The 18,845-nt window shown below is 31.6% G+C and overlaps 15 non-coding genes across 15 annotated transcripts; all 15 read left to right on the top strand.

Moving 5' to 3' along the window:
* The first annotated feature begins 507 nt into the window (after positions 1-507).
* TRNAT-CGU (transfer RNA threonine (anticodon CGU)) lies at positions 508-580 on the top strand. The gene has a single exon. It is a non-coding gene; the product is annotated as a tRNA-Thr (tRNA).
* Positions 581-1,014: 434 nt separating this feature from the next.
* On the top strand, positions 1,015-1,088 carry TRNAT-AGU (transfer RNA threonine (anticodon AGU)). Its single transcript has one exon. It is a non-coding gene; the product is annotated as a tRNA-Thr (tRNA).
* Positions 1,089-2,034: 946 nt separating this feature from the next.
* On the top strand, positions 2,035-2,108 carry TRNAT-AGU (transfer RNA threonine (anticodon AGU)). Its single transcript has one exon. It is a non-coding gene; the product is annotated as a tRNA-Thr (tRNA).
* Positions 2,109-3,054: 946 nt separating this feature from the next.
* TRNAT-AGU (transfer RNA threonine (anticodon AGU)) lies at positions 3,055-3,128 on the top strand. Its single transcript has one exon. It is a non-coding gene; the product is annotated as a tRNA-Thr (tRNA).
* Positions 3,129-4,074: 946 nt separating this feature from the next.
* TRNAT-AGU (transfer RNA threonine (anticodon AGU)) lies at positions 4,075-4,147 on the top strand. The gene has a single exon. It is a non-coding gene; the product is annotated as a tRNA-Thr (tRNA).
* Positions 4,148-4,585: 438 nt separating this feature from the next.
* Positions 4,586-4,658, top strand: TRNAT-CGU (transfer RNA threonine (anticodon CGU)). Its single transcript has one exon. It is a non-coding gene; the product is annotated as a tRNA-Thr (tRNA).
* Positions 4,659-7,642: 2,984 nt separating this feature from the next.
* TRNAT-CGU (transfer RNA threonine (anticodon CGU)) lies at positions 7,643-7,715 on the top strand. The gene has a single exon. It is a non-coding gene; the product is annotated as a tRNA-Thr (tRNA).
* Positions 7,716-8,661: 946 nt separating this feature from the next.
* TRNAT-CGU (transfer RNA threonine (anticodon CGU)) lies at positions 8,662-8,734 on the top strand. The gene has a single exon. It is a non-coding gene; the product is annotated as a tRNA-Thr (tRNA).
* Positions 8,735-10,187: 1,453 nt separating this feature from the next.
* Positions 10,188-10,261, top strand: TRNAT-AGU (transfer RNA threonine (anticodon AGU)). Its single transcript has one exon. It is a non-coding gene; the product is annotated as a tRNA-Thr (tRNA).
* Positions 10,262-11,206: 945 nt separating this feature from the next.
* Positions 11,207-11,280, top strand: TRNAT-AGU (transfer RNA threonine (anticodon AGU)). Its single transcript has one exon. It is a non-coding gene; the product is annotated as a tRNA-Thr (tRNA).
* Positions 11,281-12,226: 946 nt separating this feature from the next.
* Positions 12,227-12,300, top strand: TRNAT-AGU (transfer RNA threonine (anticodon AGU)). Its single transcript has one exon. It is a non-coding gene; the product is annotated as a tRNA-Thr (tRNA).
* A 438-nt stretch (positions 12,301-12,738) lies between these two features.
* On the top strand, positions 12,739-12,811 carry TRNAT-CGU (transfer RNA threonine (anticodon CGU)). Its single transcript has one exon. It is a non-coding gene; the product is annotated as a tRNA-Thr (tRNA).
* A 1,965-nt stretch (positions 12,812-14,776) lies between these two features.
* On the top strand, positions 14,777-14,849 carry TRNAT-CGU (transfer RNA threonine (anticodon CGU)). Its single transcript has one exon. It is a non-coding gene; the product is annotated as a tRNA-Thr (tRNA).
* A 434-nt stretch (positions 14,850-15,283) lies between these two features.
* TRNAT-AGU (transfer RNA threonine (anticodon AGU)) lies at positions 15,284-15,357 on the top strand. The gene has a single exon. It is a non-coding gene; the product is annotated as a tRNA-Thr (tRNA).
* A 2,981-nt stretch (positions 15,358-18,338) lies between these two features.
* Positions 18,339-18,412, top strand: TRNAT-AGU (transfer RNA threonine (anticodon AGU)). The gene has a single exon. It is a non-coding gene; the product is annotated as a tRNA-Thr (tRNA).
* Positions 18,413-18,845: the final 433 nt, after the last annotated feature.

Genomic DNA, 18,845 nt, shown 5'->3' with positions numbered 1-18,845 from the left:
TGTGGCTTAGCTGGTTAAAGCGCCTGTCTAGTAAACAGAAGATCCTGAGTTCAAATCTCAGCAGTGCCTTGCTTTTCTCATTCTTAAATAAAAAACTATTTTCATTAATTCGTCCTGCGATTCAATTAAATTAGAAAAGTCTGATTTATCTTTCGGTTGAACAGATCATCTTAAACCTAATAAAAACTGAAAGTGTTTTCAATATTATAGTAACAATACTGTGAATGCAAAATCAAAAAGGTATTTCAATGAGCAAGAGGCAGATGAAATATAACCCTAGATTTGAGCAATATTGATGAATATATGTAAAACACTTATTTATGAACTATTCAAAATATGGGATTGAGTTTAAAATGTGTTCTTTTTTAATACAACATAGCTATTCTTGTTTACAGATTAGTAATCCTTGCTTGTTTAACATTAGAATACATATTAAGACACTTTAACCCAGGCACAGAATTTGATCACCAATACTAAATTAATGATCCCTACTATATCGCTAAAGTAGGAGCTGTGGCTAAGTGGTTAAAGCGCCTGTCTCGTAAACAGGAAATCCTGAGTTCAAATCTCAGCAGCACCTTATTATTGGTCCTTACATGTAAAAATAATTTTCATCACGCAAATGTTTAATACATTTTAAAAAGAAAAGAGTTGTTCTGTGAACATTAGAATGGGTCATCTTAAATTGAAAAACTAAAAAACGTGGTATTGTGAAGATTTTCAAAGTAATGCTTTGAATGAAAAACGGAAAAAAGAGTGACAAAGAGCAAAATAGAGATAAAAAATCATTCTAGAGTTGAAATCAAGTAATGCATTCTTAAAGAAGGCATAATTAAAACATTTATGAACAGGATAAGCAATATATCAATGAGGTGTTTATCAATAGGATCAGTATCCTCGTCTAAAGTAGTTGAGTAGAGCGTTTTCTGAACTGAGAAATGATTATGAAAGTGAAAAACTCAGGATTCTCTTGAACACCATATGGCAAACTGTTCCTTAAAGCATTTTTAAGAGGGTGCTGTGGCTTAGCTGGTCAAAGCGCCTGTCTAGTAAACAGGAGATCCTGAGTTCAAATCTCAGCAGTGCCTTGCTTTCCTCATTCTTATATAAAAAACTATTTTCATTAAGTCGTCCTGCGATTCAATTCAATTAGAAAAGTCTGATTTATCTTTCGGTTGAACAGATCATCTTAAACCTAATAAAAACTGAAAGTGTTTTCAATATTATAGTAACAATACTGTGATTGCAAAAATCAAAAAGGTATTTCAATGAGCAAGAGGCAGATGAAATATAACCCTAGATTTGAGCAATATTGATGAATATATGTAAAACACTTATTTATGAACTATTCAAAATATGGGATTGAGTTTAAAATGTGTTATTTTGTAATACAACATAGCTATTCTTGTTTACAGATTAGGAATCCTTGCTTGTTTAACATTAGAATACATATTAAGACACTTTAACACAGGCACAGAATTTGATCACCAATACTAAATTAACGATCCCTTCTGTATCACTAAAATAGGTGCTGTGACTAAGTGGTTAAAGCGCTTGTCTCGTAAACAGGAAATCCTGAGTTCAAATCTCAGCAGCACCTTATTATTGGTCCTTACATGTAAAAATAATTTTCATCACGCAAATGTTTAATACATTTTAAAAAGAAAAGTGTTGTTCTGTGAACATTAGAATGGGTCATCTTAAATTGAAAAGCAACAAAACGTGGTATTGTGAAGATTTTCAAAGTAATGCTTTGAATGGAAAAGGGAAAAAAGAGTGACAAAGAGCAAAATAGAGATAAAAAATCATTCTAGAGTTGAATTCAAGTAATGCATTCTTAAAGAAGGCATAATTAAAACATTTATGAACAGGATAAGCAATATATCAATGAGGTGTTTATGAATAGGATCAGTATCCTCGTCTAAAGTAGTTGAGTAGAGCGTTTTCTGAACTGAGAAATGATTATGAAAGTGAAAAACTCAGGATTCTCTTGAACACCATATGGCAAACTGTTCCTTAAAGCATTTTCAAGAGGGTGCTGTGGCTTAGCTGGTTAAAGCGCCTGTCTAGTAAACAGGAGATCCTGAGTTCAAATCTCAGCAGTGCCTTGCTTTCCTCATTCTTAAATAAAAAACTATTTTCATTAATTCGTCCTGCGATTCAATTAAATTAGAAAAGTCTGATTTATCTTTCGTTTGAACAGATCATCTTAAACCTAATAAAAACTGAAAGTGTTTTCAATATTATAGTAACAATACTGTGATTGCAAAAATCAAAAAGGTATTTCAATGAGCAAGAGGCAGATGAAATATAACCCTAGATTTGAGCAATATTGATGAATATATGTAAAACACTTATTTATGAACTATTCAAAATATGGGATTGAGTTTAAAATGTGTTATTTTGTAATACAACATAGCTATTCTTGTTTACAGATTAGGAATCCTTGCTTGTTTAACATTAGAATACATATTAAGACACTTTAACACAGGCACAGAATTTGATCACCAATACTAAATTAACGATCCCTTCTGTATCACTAAAATAGGTGCTGTGACTAAGTGGTTAAAGCGCTTGTCTCGTAAACAGGAAATCCTGAGTTCAAATCTCAGCAGCACCTTATTATTGGTCCTTACATGTAAAAATAATTTTCATCACGCAAATGTTTAATACATTTTAAAAAGAAAAGTGTTGTTCTGTGAACATTAGAATGGGTCATCTTAAATTGAAAAACAAAAAAACGTGGTATTGTGAAGATTTTCAAAGTAATGCTTTGCATGGAAAAGGGAAAAAAGAGTGACAAAGAGCAAAATAGAGATAAAAAATCATTCTAGAGTTGAATTCAAGTAATGCATTCTTAAAGAAGGCATAATTAAAACATTTATGAACAAGATAAGCAATATATCAATGAGGTGTTTATGAATAGGATCAGTATCCTCGTCTAAAGTAGTTGAGTAGAGCGTTTTCTGAACTGAGAAATGATTATGAAAGTGAAAAACTCAGGATTCTCTTGAACACCATATGGCAAACTGTTCCTTAAAGCAATTTCAAGAGGGTGCTGTGGCTTAGCTGGTTAAAGCGCCTGTCTAGTAAACAGGAGATCCTGAGTTCAAATCTCAGCAGTGCCTTGCTTTCCTCATTCTTATATAAAAACACTATTTTCATTAAGTCGTCCTGCGATTCAATTCAATTAGAAAAGTCTGATTTATCTTTCGGTTGAACAGATCATCTTAAACCTAATAAAAACTGAAAGTGTTTTCAATATTATAGTAACAATACTGTGATTGCAAAATCAAAAAGGTATTTCAATGAGCAAGAGGCAGATGAAATATAACCCTAGATTTGAGCAATATTGATGAATATATGTAAAACTCCTATTTATGAACTATTCAAAATATGGGATTGAGTTTAAAATGTGTTCTTTTGTAATACAACATAGCTATTCTTGTTTACAGATTAGGAATCCTTGCTTGTTTAACATTAGAATACATATTAAGACACTTTAACACAGGCACAGTATTTGATCACCAATACTAAATTAATGATCCCTTCTGCATAACTTAACTAGGTGCTGTGGCAAAGTGGTTAAAGTGCCTGTCTCGCAAACAGGAAATCCTGAGTTCAAATCTCAGCAGTACCTTATTATTGGTCCTTACATGTAAAAATAATTTTCATCACGCAAATGTTAAATACATTTTAAAAAGAAAAGTGTTGTTCTGTGAACATTAGAATGGGTCATCTTAAATTGAAAAACAAAAAAACGTGGTATTGTGAAGATTTTCAAAGTAATGCTTTGAATGAAAAAGGGAAAAAAAAGTGACAAAGAGCAAAATAGAGATAAAAAATCATTCTAGAGTTGAATTCAAGTAATGCATTCTTAAAGAAGGCATAATTAAAACATTTATGAACAGGATAAGCAATATATCAATGAGGTGTTTATGAATAGGATCAGTATCCTCGTCTAAACTATTTGAGTAGTGCGTTTTCTGAACTGAGAAATGATTATGAAAGTGAAAAACTCAGGATTCTCTTGAACACCATATGGCAAACTGTTCCTTAAAGCATTTTCAAGAGGGTGCTGTGGCTTAGCTGGTAAAGCGCCTGTCTAGTAAACAGGAGATCCTGAGATCAAATCTCAGCAGTACCTTTCTTCCTCAATCTTAAATAAAAAACTATTTTCATTAAGTCGTCCTGCGATTCAATTCAATTAGAAAAGTTCGATTTATCTTTTGGTTGAACAGATCATCTTAAACCTAATAAAAACTTAAAGTGTTTTCAATATTATAGTAACAATACTGTGATTGCAAAAATCAAAAAGGTATTTCAATGAGCAAGAGGCAGATGAAATATAACCCTAGATTTGAGCAATATTGATGAATATATGTAAAACACTTATTTATGAACTATTCAAAATATGGGATTGAGTTTAAAATGTGTTATTTTGTAATACAACATAGCTATTCTTGTTTACAGATTAGGAATCCTTGCTTGTTTAACATTAAAATACATATTAAGACACTTTAACACAGGCACAGAATTTGATCACCAATACTAAATTAACGATCCCTTCTGTATCACTAAAATAGGTGCTGTGACTAAGTGGTTAAAGCGCCTGTCTCGTAAACAGGAAATCCTGAGTTCAAATCTCAGCAGCACCTTATTATTGGTCCTTACATGTAAAAATAATTTTCATCACGCAAATGTTTAATACATTTTAAAAAGAAAAGTGTTGTTCTGTGAACATTAGAATGGGTCATCTTAAATTGAAAAACAAAAAAACGTGGTATTGTGAAGATTTTCAAAGTAATGCTTTGAATGAAAAAGGGAAAAAAGAGTGACAAAGAGCAAAATAGAGATAAACAATCATTCTAGAGTTGAATTCAAGTAATGCATTCTTAAAGAAGGCATAATTAAAACATTTATGAACAGGATAAGCAATATATCAATGAGGTGTTTATGAATAGGATCAGTATCCTCGTCTAAACTATTTGAGTAGTGCGTTTTCTGAACTGAGAAATGATTATGAAAGTGTAAAACTCAGGTTTCTCTTGAACACCATATGGCAAACTGTTCCTTAAAGCATTTTCAAGAGGGTGCTGTGGCTTAGCTGGTTAAAGCGCCTGTCTAGTAAACAGAAGATCCTAAGTTCAAATCTCAGCAGTGCCTTGCTTTCCTCATTCTTAAATAAAAAATTATTTTCATTAAGTCGTCCTGCGATTCAATTCAATTAGAAAAGTCTGATTTATCTTTCGGTTGAACAGATCATCTTAAACCTAATAAAAACTGAAAGTGTTTTCAATATTATAGTAACAATACTGTGATTGCAAAAATCAAAAAGGTATTTCAATGAGCAAGAGGCAGATGAAATATAACCCTAGATTTGAGCAATATTGATGAATATATGTAAAACACTTATTTATGAACTAATCAAAATATGGGATTGAGTTTAAAATGTGTTCTTTTGTAATACAACATAGCTATTCTTGTTTACAGATTAGGGATCCTTGCTTGTTTAACATTAGAATACTTATTAAGACAATTTAACACAGGCACAGAATTTGATCCCCAATACTAAATTAATGATCCCTTCTATATCACTAAAATAGGTGCTGTGGCTAAGTGGTTAAAGCCCTGTCTCGTAAACAGGAAATCCTGAGTTCAAATCTCAGCAGCACCTTAATATTGCTCCTCACATGTAAAAATAATTTTCATCACGCAAATGTTTAATACATTTTAAAAAGAAAAGTGTTGTTCTGTGAACATTAGAATGGGTCATCTTAAATTGAAAAACAAAAAAACGTGGTATTGTGAAGATTTTCAAAGTAATGCTTTGAATGAAAAAGGGAAAAAAGAGTGACAAAGAGCAAAATAGAGATAAAAAATCATTCTAGAGTTGAATTCAAGTAATGCATTCTTAAAGAAGGCATGATTAAAACATTTATGAACAAGAAAAGCAATATATCAATGAGGTGTGTATGAATAGGATCAGTATCCTCGTCTAAAGTAGTTGAGTAGAGCGTTTTCTGAACTGAGAAATGATTATGAAAGTGAAAAACTCGGGATTCTCTTGAACACCATATGGCAAACTGTTCCTTAAAGCATTTTCAAGAGGGTGCTGTGGCTTAGCTGGTTAACGCGCCTGTCTAGTAAACAGGAGATCCTGAGTTCAAATCTCAGCAGTCCCTTGCTTTCCTCATTCTTAAATAAAAAACTATTTTCATTAAGTAGTCCTGCGATTCAATTCAATTAGAAAAGTCTGATTTATTTTTCGGTTGAACAGATCATCTTAAACCTAATAAAAACTGAAAGTGTTTTCAATATTATAGTAACAATACTGTGATTGCAAAAATCAAAAAGGTATTTCAATGAGCAAGAGGCAGATGAAATATAACCCTAGATTTGAGCAATATTGATGAATATATGTAAAACACTTATTTATGAACTATTCAAAATATGGGATTGAGTTTAAAATGTGTTCTTTTTTAATACAACAAAACTATTCTTGTTTACAGATTAGGAATCCTTGCTTGTTTAACATTAGAATACTTATTAAGACACTTTAACACAGGCACAGAATTTGATCACCAATACTAAATTAATGATCCCTTCTGTTTCACTAAAATAGGTGCTGTGGCTAAGTGGTTAAAGCGCCTGTCTCGTAACCAGGAAATCCTGAGTTCAAATTTCAGCAGCACCTTATTATTGGTCCTTACATGTAAAAATAATTTTCATCACGCAAATGTTTAATACATTTTAAAAAGAAAAGTGTTGTTCTGTGAACATTAGAATGGGTCATCTTAAATTGAAAACCAAAAAAACGTGGTATTGTGAAGATTTTCAAAGTAATGCTTTGAATGAAAATGGGAAAAAAGAGTGACAAAGAGCAAAATAGAGATGAAAAATCATTCTAGAGTTGAAATCAAGTAATGCGTTCTTAAAGAAGGCATAATTAAAACATTTATGAACAGGATAAGCAATATATCAATGAGGTGTTTATCAATAGGATCAGTATCCTCGTCTAAAGTAGTTGAGTAGAGCGTTTTCTGAACTGAGAAATGATTATGAAAGTGAAAAACTCAGGATTCTCTTGAACACCATATGGCAAACTGTTCCTTAAAGCATTTTCAAGAGGGGCTGTGGCTTAGCTGGTTAAAGCGCCTGTCTAGTAAACAGAAGATCCTGAGTTCAAATCTCAGCAGTGCCTTGCTTTCCTCATTCTTAAATAAAAAACTATTTTCATTAATTCGTCCTGCGATTCAATTAAATTAGAAAAGTCTGATTTATCTTTCGGTTGAACAGATCATCTTAAACCTAATAAAAACTGAAAGTGTTTTCAATATTATAGTAACAATACTGTGAATGCAAAATCAAAAAGGTATTTCAATGAGCAAGAGGCAGATGAAATATAACCCTAGATTTGAGCAATATTGATGAATATATGTAAAACACTTATTTATGAACTATTCAAAATATGGGATTGAGTTTAAAATGTGTTCTTTTTTAATACAACATAGCTATTCTTGTTTACAGATTAGGAATCCTTGGTTGTTTAACATTAGAATACATATTAAGACACTTTAACCCAGGCACAGAATTTGATCACCAATACTAAATTAATGATCCCTACTATATCGCTAAAGTAGGTGCTGTGGCTAAGTGGTTAAAGCGCCTGTCTCGTAAACAGGAAATCCTGAGTTCAAATCTCAGCAGCACCTTATTATTGGTCCTTACATGTAAAAATAATTTTCATCACGCAAATGTTTAATACATTTTAAAAAGAAAAGAGTTGTTCTGTGAACATTAGAATGGGTCATCTTAAATTGAAAAACTAAAAAACGTGGTATTGTGAAGATTTTCAAAGTAATGCTTTGAATGAAAAACGGAAAAAAGAGTGACAAAGAGCAAAATAGAGATAAAAAATCATTCTAGAGTTGAAATCAAGTAATGCATTCTTAAAGAAGGCATAATTAAAACATTTATGAACAGGATAAGCAATATATCAATGAGGTGTTTATCAATAGGATCAGTATCCTCGTCTAAAGTAGTTGAGTAGAGCGTTTTCTGAACTGAGAAATTATTATGAAAGTGAAAAACTCAGGATTCTCTTGAACATCATATGGCAAACTGTTCCTTAAAGCATTTTCAAGAGGGTGCTGTGGCTTAGCTGGTTAAAGTGCCTGTCAAGTAAACAGGAGATCCTAAGTTCAAATCTCAGCAGTGCCTTGCTTTCCTCATTCTTATATAAAAAACTATTTTCATTAAGTCGTCCTGCGATTCGATTCAATTAGAAAAGTCTGATTTATCTTTCGGTTGAACAGATCATCTTAAACCTAATAAAAACTGAAAGTGTTTTCAATATTATAGTAACAATACTGTGATTGCAAAATCAAAAAGGTATTTCAATGAGCAAGAGGCAGATGAAATATAACCCTAGATTTGAGCAATATTGATGAATATATGTAAAACACTTATTTATGAACTATTCAAAATATGGGATTGAGTTTAAAATGTGTTCTTTTTTAATACAACATAGCTATTCTTGTTTACAGATTAGGAATCCTTGCTTGTTTAACATTAGAATACATATTAAGACACTTTAACACAGGCAAAGAATTTGATCACCAATACTAAATTAATGATCCCTTCTATACCCCTAAAGTAGGTGCTGTGGCTAAGTGGTTAAAGCGCCTGTCTCGTAAACAGGATATACTGAGTTCAAATCTCAGCAGCACCTTATTATTGGTCCTTACATGTAAAAAAAATTTTCATCACGCAAATGTTTAATACATTTTAAAAAGAAAAGTGTTGTTCTGTGAACATTAGAATGGGTCATCTTAAATTGAAAAACCAAAAAACGTGGTATTGTGAAGATTTTCAAAGTAATGCTTTGAATGAAAATCGGAAAAAAGAGTGACAAAGAGCAAAATAGAGATGAAAAATCATTCTAGAGTTGAAATCAAGTAATGCATTCTTAAAGAAGGCATAATTAAAACATTTATGAACAGGATAAGCAATATATCAATGAGGTGTTTATCAATAGGATCAGTATCCTCGTCTAAAGTAGTTGAGTAGAGCGTTTTCTGAACTGAGAAATGATTATGAAAGTGAAAAACTCAGGATTCTCTTGAACACCATATGGCAAACTGTTCCTTAAAGCATTTTCAAGAGGGTGCTGTGGCTTAGCTGGTTAAAGCGCCTGTCTAGTAAACAGAAGATCCTGAGTTCAAATCTCAGCAGTGCCTTGCTTTTCTCATTCTTAAATAAAAAACTATTTTCATTAATTCGTCCTGCGATTCAATTAAATTAGAAAAGTCTGATTTATCTTTCGGTTGAACAGATCATCTTAAACCTAATAAAAACTGAAAGTGTTTTCAATATTATAGTAACAATACTGTGAATGCAAAATCAAAAAGGTATTTCAATGAGCAAGAGGCAGATGAAATATAACCCTAGATTTGAGCAATATTGATGAATATATGTAAAACACTTATTTATGAACTATTCAAAATATGGGATTGAGTTTAAAATGTGTTCTTTTTTAATACAACATAGCTATTCTTGTTTACAGATTAGTAATCCTTGCTTGTTTAACATTAGAATACATATTAAGACACTTTAACCCAGGCACAGAATTTGATCACCAATACTAAATTAATGATCCCTACTATATCGCTAAAGTAGGAGCTGTGGCTAAGTGGTTAAAGCGCCTTTCTCGTAAACAGGAAATCCTGAGTTCAAATCTCAGCAGCACCTTATTATTGGTCCTTACATGTAAAAATAATTTTCATCACGCAAATGTTTAATACATTTTAAAAAGAAAAGAGTTGTTCTGTGAACATTAGAATGGGTCATCTTAAATTGAAAAACTAAAAAACGTGGTATTGTGAAGATTTTCAAAGTAATGCTTTGAATGAAAAACGGAAAAAAGAGTGACAAAGAGCAAAATAGAGATAAAAAATCATTCTAGAGTTGAATTCAAGTAATGCATTCTTAAAGAAGGCATAATTAAAACATTTATGAACAGGATAAGCAATATATCAATGAGGTGTTTATGAATAGGATCAGTATCCTCGTCTAAAGTAGTTGAGTAGAGCGTTTTCTGAACTGAGAAATGATTATGAAAGTGAAAAACTCAGGATTCTCTTGAACACCATATGGCAAACTGTTCCTTAAAGCATTTTTAAGAGGGTGCTGTGGCTTAGCTGGTCAAAGCGCCTGTCTAGTAAACAGGAGATCCTGAGTTCAAATCTCAGCAGTGCCTTGCTTTCCTCATTCTTATATAAAAAACTATTTTCATTAAGTCGTCCTGCGATTCAATTCAATTAGAAAAGTCTGATTTATCTTTCGGTTGAACAGATCATCTTAAACCTAATAAAAACTGAAAGTGTTTTCAATATTATAGTAACAATACTGTGATTGCAAAATCAAAAAGGTATTTCAATGAGCAAGAGGCAGATGAAATATAACCCTAGATTTGAGCAATATTGATGAATATATGTAAAACTCTTATTTATGAACTATTCAAAATATGGGATTGAGTTTAAAATGTGTTCTTTTGTAATACAACATAGCTATTCTTGTTTACAGATTAGGAATCCTTGCTTGTTTAACATTAGAATACATATTAAGACACTTTAACACAGGCACAGTATTTGATCACCAATACTAAATTAATGATCCCTTCTGCATAACTTAACTAGGTGCTGTGGCAAAGTGGTTAAAGTGCCTGTCTCGCAAACAGCAAATCCTGAGTTCATATCTCAGCAGCACCTTATTATTGGTCCTTACATGTAAAAATAATTTTCATCACGCAAATGTTTAATACATTTTAAAAAGAAAAGTGTTGTTCTGTGAACATTAGAATGGGTCATCTTAAATTGAAAAACAAAAAAACGTGGTATTGTGAAGATTTTCAAAGTAATGCTTTGAATGAAAAAGGGAAAAAAAAGTGACAAAGAGCAAAATAGAGATAAAAAATCATTCTAGAGTTGAATTCAAGTAATGCATTCTTAAAGAAGGCATAATTAAAACATTTATGAACAGGATAAGCAATATATCAATGAGGTGTTTATGAATAGGATCAGTATCCTCGTCTAAACTATTTGAGTAGTGCGTTTTCTGAACTGAGAAATGATTATGAAAGTGAAAAACTCAGGATTCTCTTGAACACCATATGGCAAACTGTTCCTTAAAGCATTTTCAAGAGGGTGCTGTGGCTTAGCTGGTTAAAGCGCCTGTCTAGTAAACAGGAGATCCTGAGATCAAATCTCAGCAGTACCTTTCTTTCCTCATTCTTAAATAAAAAACTTTTTTCATTAAGTCGTCCTGCGATTCAATTCAATTAGAAAAGTTCGATTTATCTTTTGGTTGAACAGATCATCTTAAACCTAATAAAAACTGAAAGTGTTTTCAATATTATAGTAACAATACTGTGATTGCAAAAATCAAAAAGGTATATCAATGAGCAAGAGGCAGATGAAATATAACCCTAGATTTGAGCAATATTGATGAATATATGTAAAACACTTATTTATGAACTATTCAAAATATGGGATTGAGTTTAAAATGTGTTATTTTGTAATACAACATAGCTATTCTTGTTTACAGATTAGGAATCCTTGCTTGTTTAACATTAAAATACATATTAAGACACTTTAACACAGGCACAGAATTTGATCACCAATACTAAATTAACGATCCCTTCTGTATCACTAAAATAGGTGCTGTGACTAAGTGGTTAAAGCGCTTGTCTCGTAAACAGGAAATCCTGAGTTCAAATCTCAGCAGCACCTTATTATTGGTCCTTACATGTAAAAATAATTTTCATCACGCAAATGTTTAATACATTTTAAAAAGAAAAGTGTTGTTCTGTGAACATTAGAATGGGTCATCTTAAATTGAAAAACAAAAAAACATGCTATTGTGAAGATTTTCAAAGTAATGCTTTGAATGAAAAAGGGAAAAAAGAGTGACAAAGAGCAAAATAGAGATAAAAAATCATTCTAGAGTTGAATTCAAGTAATGCATTCTTAAAGAAGGCATAATTAAAACATTTATGAACAGGATAAGCAATATATCAATGAGGTGTTTATGAATAGGATCAGTATCCTCGTCTAAACTATTTGAGTAGTGCGTTTTCTGAACTGAGAAATGATTATGAAAGTGTAAAACTCAGGTTTCTCTTGAACACCATATGGCAAACTGTTCCTTAAAGCATTTTCAAGAGGGTGCTGTGGCTTAGCTGGTTAAAGCGCCTGTCTAGTAAACAGGTGATCCTGAGTTCAAATCTCAGCAGTGCCTTGCTTTCCTCATTCTTAAATAAAAAATTATTTTCATTAAGTCGTCCTGTGATTCAATTCAATTAGAAAAGTCTGATTTATCTTTCGGTTGAACAGATCATCTTAAACCTAATAAAAACTGAAAGTGTTTTCAATATTATAGTAACAATACTGTGATTGCAAAATCAAAAAGGTATTTCAATGAGCAAGAGGCAGATGAAATATAACCCTAGATTTGAGCAATATTGATGAATATATGTAAAACACTTATTTATGAACTAATCAAAATATGGGATTGAGTTTAAAATGTGTTCTTTTGTAATACAACATAGCTATTCTTGTATACAGATTAGGAATCCTTGCTTGTTTAACATTAGAATACTTATTAAGACACTTTAACACAGGCACAGAATTTGATCACCAATACTAAATTAATGATCCCTTCTGTATCCCTAAAGTAGGTGCTGTGGCTAAGTGGTTAAAGCGCCTGTCTCGTAAACAGGAAATACTGAGTTCAAATCTCAGCAGCACCTTAATATTGCTCCTTACATGTAAAAATAATTTTCATCACGCAAATGTTTGATACATTTTAAAAAGAAAAGTGTTGTTCTGTGAACATTAGAATGGGTCATCTTAAATTGAAAAACAAAAAAAGTGGTATTGGGAAGATTTTCAAAGTAATGCTTTGAATGAAAAAGGGAAAAAAGAGTGACAAAGAGCAAAATAGAGATGAAAAATCATTCTAGAGTTGAAATCAAGTAATGCATTCTTAAAGAAGGCATAATTAAAACATTTATGAACAGGATAAGCAATATATCAATGAGGTGTTTATCAATAGGATCAGTATCCTCGTCTAAAGTAGTTGAGTAGAGCGTTTTCTGAACTGAGAAAGGATTATGAAAGTGAAAAACTCAGTATTCTCTTGAACACCATATGGCAAACTGTTCCTTAAAGCATTTTCAAGAGGGTGCTGTGGCTTAGCTGGTTAAAGCGCCTGTCTAGTAAATAGAAGATCCTGAGTTCAAATCTCAGCATTGCCTTGCTTTCCTCATTCTTAAATAAAAAACTATTTTCATTAATTCGTCCTGCGATTCAATTAAATTAGAAAAGTCTGATTTATTTTTCTGTTGAACAGATCATCTTAAACCTAATAAAAACTGAAAGTGTTTTCAATATTATAGTAACAATACTGTGATTGCAAAAATCAAAAAGGTATTTCAATGAGCAAGAGGCAGATGAAATATAACCCTAGATTTGAGCAATATTGATGAATATATGTAAAACACTTATTTATGAACTATTCAAAATATGGGATTGAGTTTAAAATGTGTTCTTTTTTAATACAACATAGCTATTCTTGTTTACAGATTAGGAATCCTTGCTTGTTTAACATTAGAATACTTATTAAGACACTTTAACACAGGCACAGAATTTGATCACCAATACTAAATTAATGATCCCTTCTGTTTCACTAAAATAGGTGCTGTGGCTAAGTGGTTAAAGCGCCTGTCTCGTAACCAGGAAATCCTGAGTTCAAATTTCAGCAGCACCTTATTATTGGTCCTTACATGTAAAAATAATTTTCATCACGCAAATGTTTAATACATTTTAAAAAGAAAAGAGTTGTTCTGTGAACATTAGAATGGGTCATCTTAAATTGAAAAACTAAAAAACGTGGTATTGTGAAGATTTTCAAAGTAATGCTTTGAATGAAAAACGGAAAAAAGAGTGACAAAGAGCAAAATAGAGATAAAAAATCATTCTAGAGTTGAAATCAAGTAATGCATTCTTAAAGAAGGCATAATTAAAACATTTATGAACAGGATAAGCAATATATCAATGAGGTGTTTATCAATAGGATCAGTATCCTCGTCTAAAGTAGCTGAGTAGAGCGTTTTCTGAACTGAGAAATGATTATGAAAGTGAAAAACTCAGGATTCTCTTGAACATCATATGGCAAACTGTTCCTTAAAGCATTTTTAAGAGGGTGCTGTGGCTTAGCTGGTTAAAGCGCCTGTAGAGTAAACAGGAGAGCCTGAGTTCAAATCTCAGCAGTGCCTTGCTTTACTCATTCTTAAATAAAATACTATTTTCATTAATTCGTCCTGCGATTCAATTAAATTAGAAAAGTCTGATTTATCTTTCGGTTGATCAGAACATCTTAAACCTAATAAAAACTGAAAGTGTTTTCAACATTATAGTAACAATACTGTGATTGCAAAATCAAAAAGGTATTTCAATGAGCAAGAGGCAGATGAAATATAACCCTAGATTTGAGCAATATTGATGAATATATGTAAAACACTTATTTATGAACTATTCAAAATATGGGATTGAGTTTAAAATGTGTTCTTTTTTAATACAACATAGCTATTCTTGTTTACAGATTAGGAATCCTTGCTTGTTTAACATTAGAATACATATTAAGACACTTTAACACAGGCAAAGAATTTGATCACCAATACTAAATTAATGATCCCTTCTATATCCCTAAAGTAGGTGCTGTGGCTAAGTGGTTAAAGCGCCTGTCTCGTAAACAGGAAATCCTGAGTTCAAATCTCAACAGCACCTTATTATTGGTCCTTACATGTAAAAATAATTTTCATCACGCACATGTTTAATACATTTTAAAAAGAAAAGAGTTGTTCTGTGAACATTAGAATGGGTCATCTTAAATTGAAAAACTAAAAAACGTGGTATTGTGAAGATTTTCAAAGTAATGCTTTGAATGAAAAACGGAAAAAAGAGTGATAAAGAGCAAAATAGAGATAAAAAATCATTCTAGAGTTGAAATCAAGTAATCCATTGTTAAAGAAGGCATAATTAAAACATTTATGAACAGGATAAGCAATATATCAATGAGGTGTTTATCAATAGGATCAGTATCCTCGTCTAAAGTAGTTGAGTAGAGCGTTTTCTGAACTGAGAAATGATTATGAAAGTGAAAAACTCAGGATTCTCTTGAACACCATATGGCAAACTGTTCCTTAAAGCATTTTCAAGAGGGTGCTGTGGCTTAGCTGGTTAAAGCGCCTGTCTAGTAAACAGGAGATCCTGAGTTCAAATCTCAGCAGTGCCTTGCTTTCCTCATTCTTAAATAAAAAACTATTTTCATTAATTCGTCCTGCGATTCAATTCAATTAGAAAAGTCTGATTTATCTTTCGTTTGAACAGATCATCTTAAACCTAATAAAAACTGAAAGTGTTTTCAATATTATAGTAACAATACTGTGATTGCAAAAATCAAAAAGGTATTTCAATGAGCAAGAGGCAGATGAAATATATCCCTAGATTTGAGCAATATTGATGAATATATGTAAAACACTTATTTATGAACTAATCAAAATATGGGATTGAGTTTAAAATGTGTTCTTTTTTAATACAACCTAGCTATTCTTGTTTACAGATTAGGAATCCTCGCTTGTTTAACATTAGAATACTTATTAAGACACTTTAACACAGGCACAGAATTTGATCACCAATACTAAATTAATGATCCATTCTGTATCACTAAAATAGGTGCTGTGGCTAAGTGGTTAAAGCGCCTGTCTCGTAACCTGGAAATCCTGAGTTCAAATCTCAGCAGCACTTTATTATTGGTCCTTACATGTAAAAATAATTTTAATCACGCAAATGTTTAATACATTTTAAAAAGAAAAGTGTTGTTCTGTGAACATTAGAATGGGTCATCTTAAATTGAAAAACAAAAAAACGTGGTATTGTGAAGATTTTCAAAGTAATGCTTTGAATGAAAATGGATAAAAAGAGTGACAAAGAGCAAAATAGAGATGAAAAATCATTCTAGAGTTGAAATCAAGTAATGCATTCTTAAAGAACGCATAATTAAAACATTTATGAACAGGATAAGCAATATATCAATGAGGTGTTTATGAATAGGATCAGTATCCTCGTCTAAACTATTTGAGTAGTGCGTTTTCTGAACTGAGAAATGATTATAAAAGTGAAAAACTCAGGATTCTCTTGAACACCATATGGCAAACTGTTCCTTAAAGCATTTTCAAGAGGGCTGTGACTTAGCTGGTTAAAGCGCCTGTCTAGTAAACAGAAGATCCTGAGTTCAAATCTCAGCAGTGCCTTGCTTTCCTCATTCTTAAATAAAAAACTATTTTCATTAATTCGTCCTGCGATTCAATTAAATTAGAAATGTCTGATTTATCTTTCGGTTGAACAGATCATCTTAAACCTAATAAAAACTGAAAGTGTTTTCAATATTATAGTAACAATACTGTGAATGCAAAATCAAAAAGGTATTTCAATGAGCAAGAGGCAGATGAAATATAACCCTAGATTTGAGCAATATTGATGAATATATGTAAAACACTTATTTATGAACTATTCAAAATATGGGATTGAGTTTAAAATGTGTTCTTTTTTAATACAACCTAGCTATTCTTGTTTACAGATTAGGAATCCTTGCTTGTTTAACATTAGAATACATATTAAGACACTTTAACACAGGCAAAGAATTTGATCACCAATACTAAATTAATGATCCCTTCTATATCCCTAAAGTCGGTGCTGTGGCTAAGTTGTTAAAGCGCCTGTCTCGTAAACAGGATATACTGAGTTCAAATCTCAGCAGCACCTTATTATTGGTCCTTACATGTAAAAATAATTTTCATCACGCAAATGTTTAATACATTTTAAAAAGAAAAGTGTTGTTCTGTGAACATTAGAATGGGTCATCTTAAATTGAAAAACAAAAAAACGTGGTATTGTGAAGATTTTCAAAGTAATGCTTTGAATGAAAATGGATAAAAAGAGTGACAAAGAGCAAAATAGAGATGAAAAATCATTCTAGAGTTGAAATCAAGTAATGCATTCTTAAAGAACGCATAATTAAAACATTTATGAACAGGATAAGCAATATATCAATGAGGTGTTTATCAATAGGATCAGTATCCTCGTCTAAAGTAGTTGAGTAGAGCGTTTTCTGAACTGAGAAATGATTATGAAAGTGAAAAACTCAGGATTCTCTTGAACACCATATGGCAAACTGTTCCTTAAAGCATTTTCAAGAGGGTGCTGTGGCTTAGCTGGTTAAAGCGCCTGTCTAGTAAACAGGAGATCCGGAGTTCGAATCTCAGCAGTGCCTTGCTTTCCTCATTCTTAAATAAAAAACTATTTTCATTAATTCGTCCTGCGATTCAATTAAATTAGAAAAGTCTGATTTATCTTTCATTTGAACAGATCATCTTAAACCTAATAAAAACTGAAAGTGTTTTCAATATTATAGTAACAATACTGTGATTGCAAAAATCAAAAAGGTATTTCAATGAGCAAGAGGCAGATGAAATATAACCCTAGATTTGAGCAATATTGATGAATATATGTAAAACACTTATTTATGAACTAATCAAAATATGGGATTGAGTTTAAAATGTGTTCTTTTTTAATACAACCTAGCTATTCTTGTTTACACATTAGGAATCCTTGCTTGTTTAACATTAGAATACTTATTAAGACACTTTAACACAGGCACAGAATTTGATCACCAATACTAAATAATGATCCCTTCTGTATCACTAAAATAGGTGCTGTGGCTAAGTGGTTAAAGCGCCTGTCTCGTATCCTGGAAATCCTGAGTTAAAATCTCAGCAGCACCTTATTATTGGTCCTTACATGTAAAAATAATTTTCATCACGCAAATGTTTAATACATTTTAAAAAGAAAAGTGTTGTTCTGTGAACATTAGAATGGGTCATCTTAAATTGAAAAACAAAAAAACGTGGTATTGTGAAGATTTTCAAAGTAATGCTTTGAATGAAAATGGGAAAAAGAGTGAAAAAGAGCAAAATAGAGATGAAAAATCATTCTAGAGTTGAAATCAAGTAATGCGTTCTTAAAGAAGGCATAATTAAAACATTTATGAACAGGATAAGCAATATATCAATGAGGTGTTTATGAATAGGATCAGTATCCTCGTCTAAACTATTTGAGTAGTGCGTTTTCTGAACTGAGAAATGATTATAAAAGTGAAAAACTCAGGTTTCTCTTGAACACCATATGGCAAACTGTTCCTTAAAGCATTTTCAAGAGGGTGCTGTGGCTTAGCTGGTTAAAGCGCCTGTCTAGTAAACAGGCGATCCTGAGTTCAAATCTCAGCAGTGCCTTGCTTTCCTCATTCTTATATAAAAAACTATTTTCATTAAGTCGTCCTGCGATTCAATTCAATTAGAAAAGTCTGATTTATCTTTCGGTTGAACAGATCATCTTAAACCTAATAAAAACTGAAAGTGTTTTCAATATTATAGTAACAATACTGTGATTGCAAAATCAAAAAGGTATCTCAATGAGCAAGAGGCAGATGAAATATAACCCTAGATTTGAGCAATATTGATGAATATATGTAAAACACTTATTTATGAACTATTCAAAATATGGGATTGAGTTTAAAATGTGTTCTTTTTTAATACAACATAGCTATTCTTGTATACAGATTAGGAATCCTTGCTTGTTTAACATTAGAATACATATTAAGACACTTTAACACAGGCACAGAATTTGATCACCAATACTAAATTAATGATCCCTTCTATATCCCTA

This window comes from Triturus cristatus, chromosome 8, assembly GCF_964204655.1.
Source record: "Triturus cristatus chromosome 8, aTriCri1.1, whole genome shotgun sequence".
Classification (NCBI taxonomy): Eukaryota; Metazoa; Chordata; class Amphibia; order Caudata; family Salamandridae; genus Triturus; species Triturus cristatus.
The sequence above is the reverse complement of the archived record's forward strand: the minus strand, read 5'-3'. Positions and strand labels throughout refer to the sequence as shown.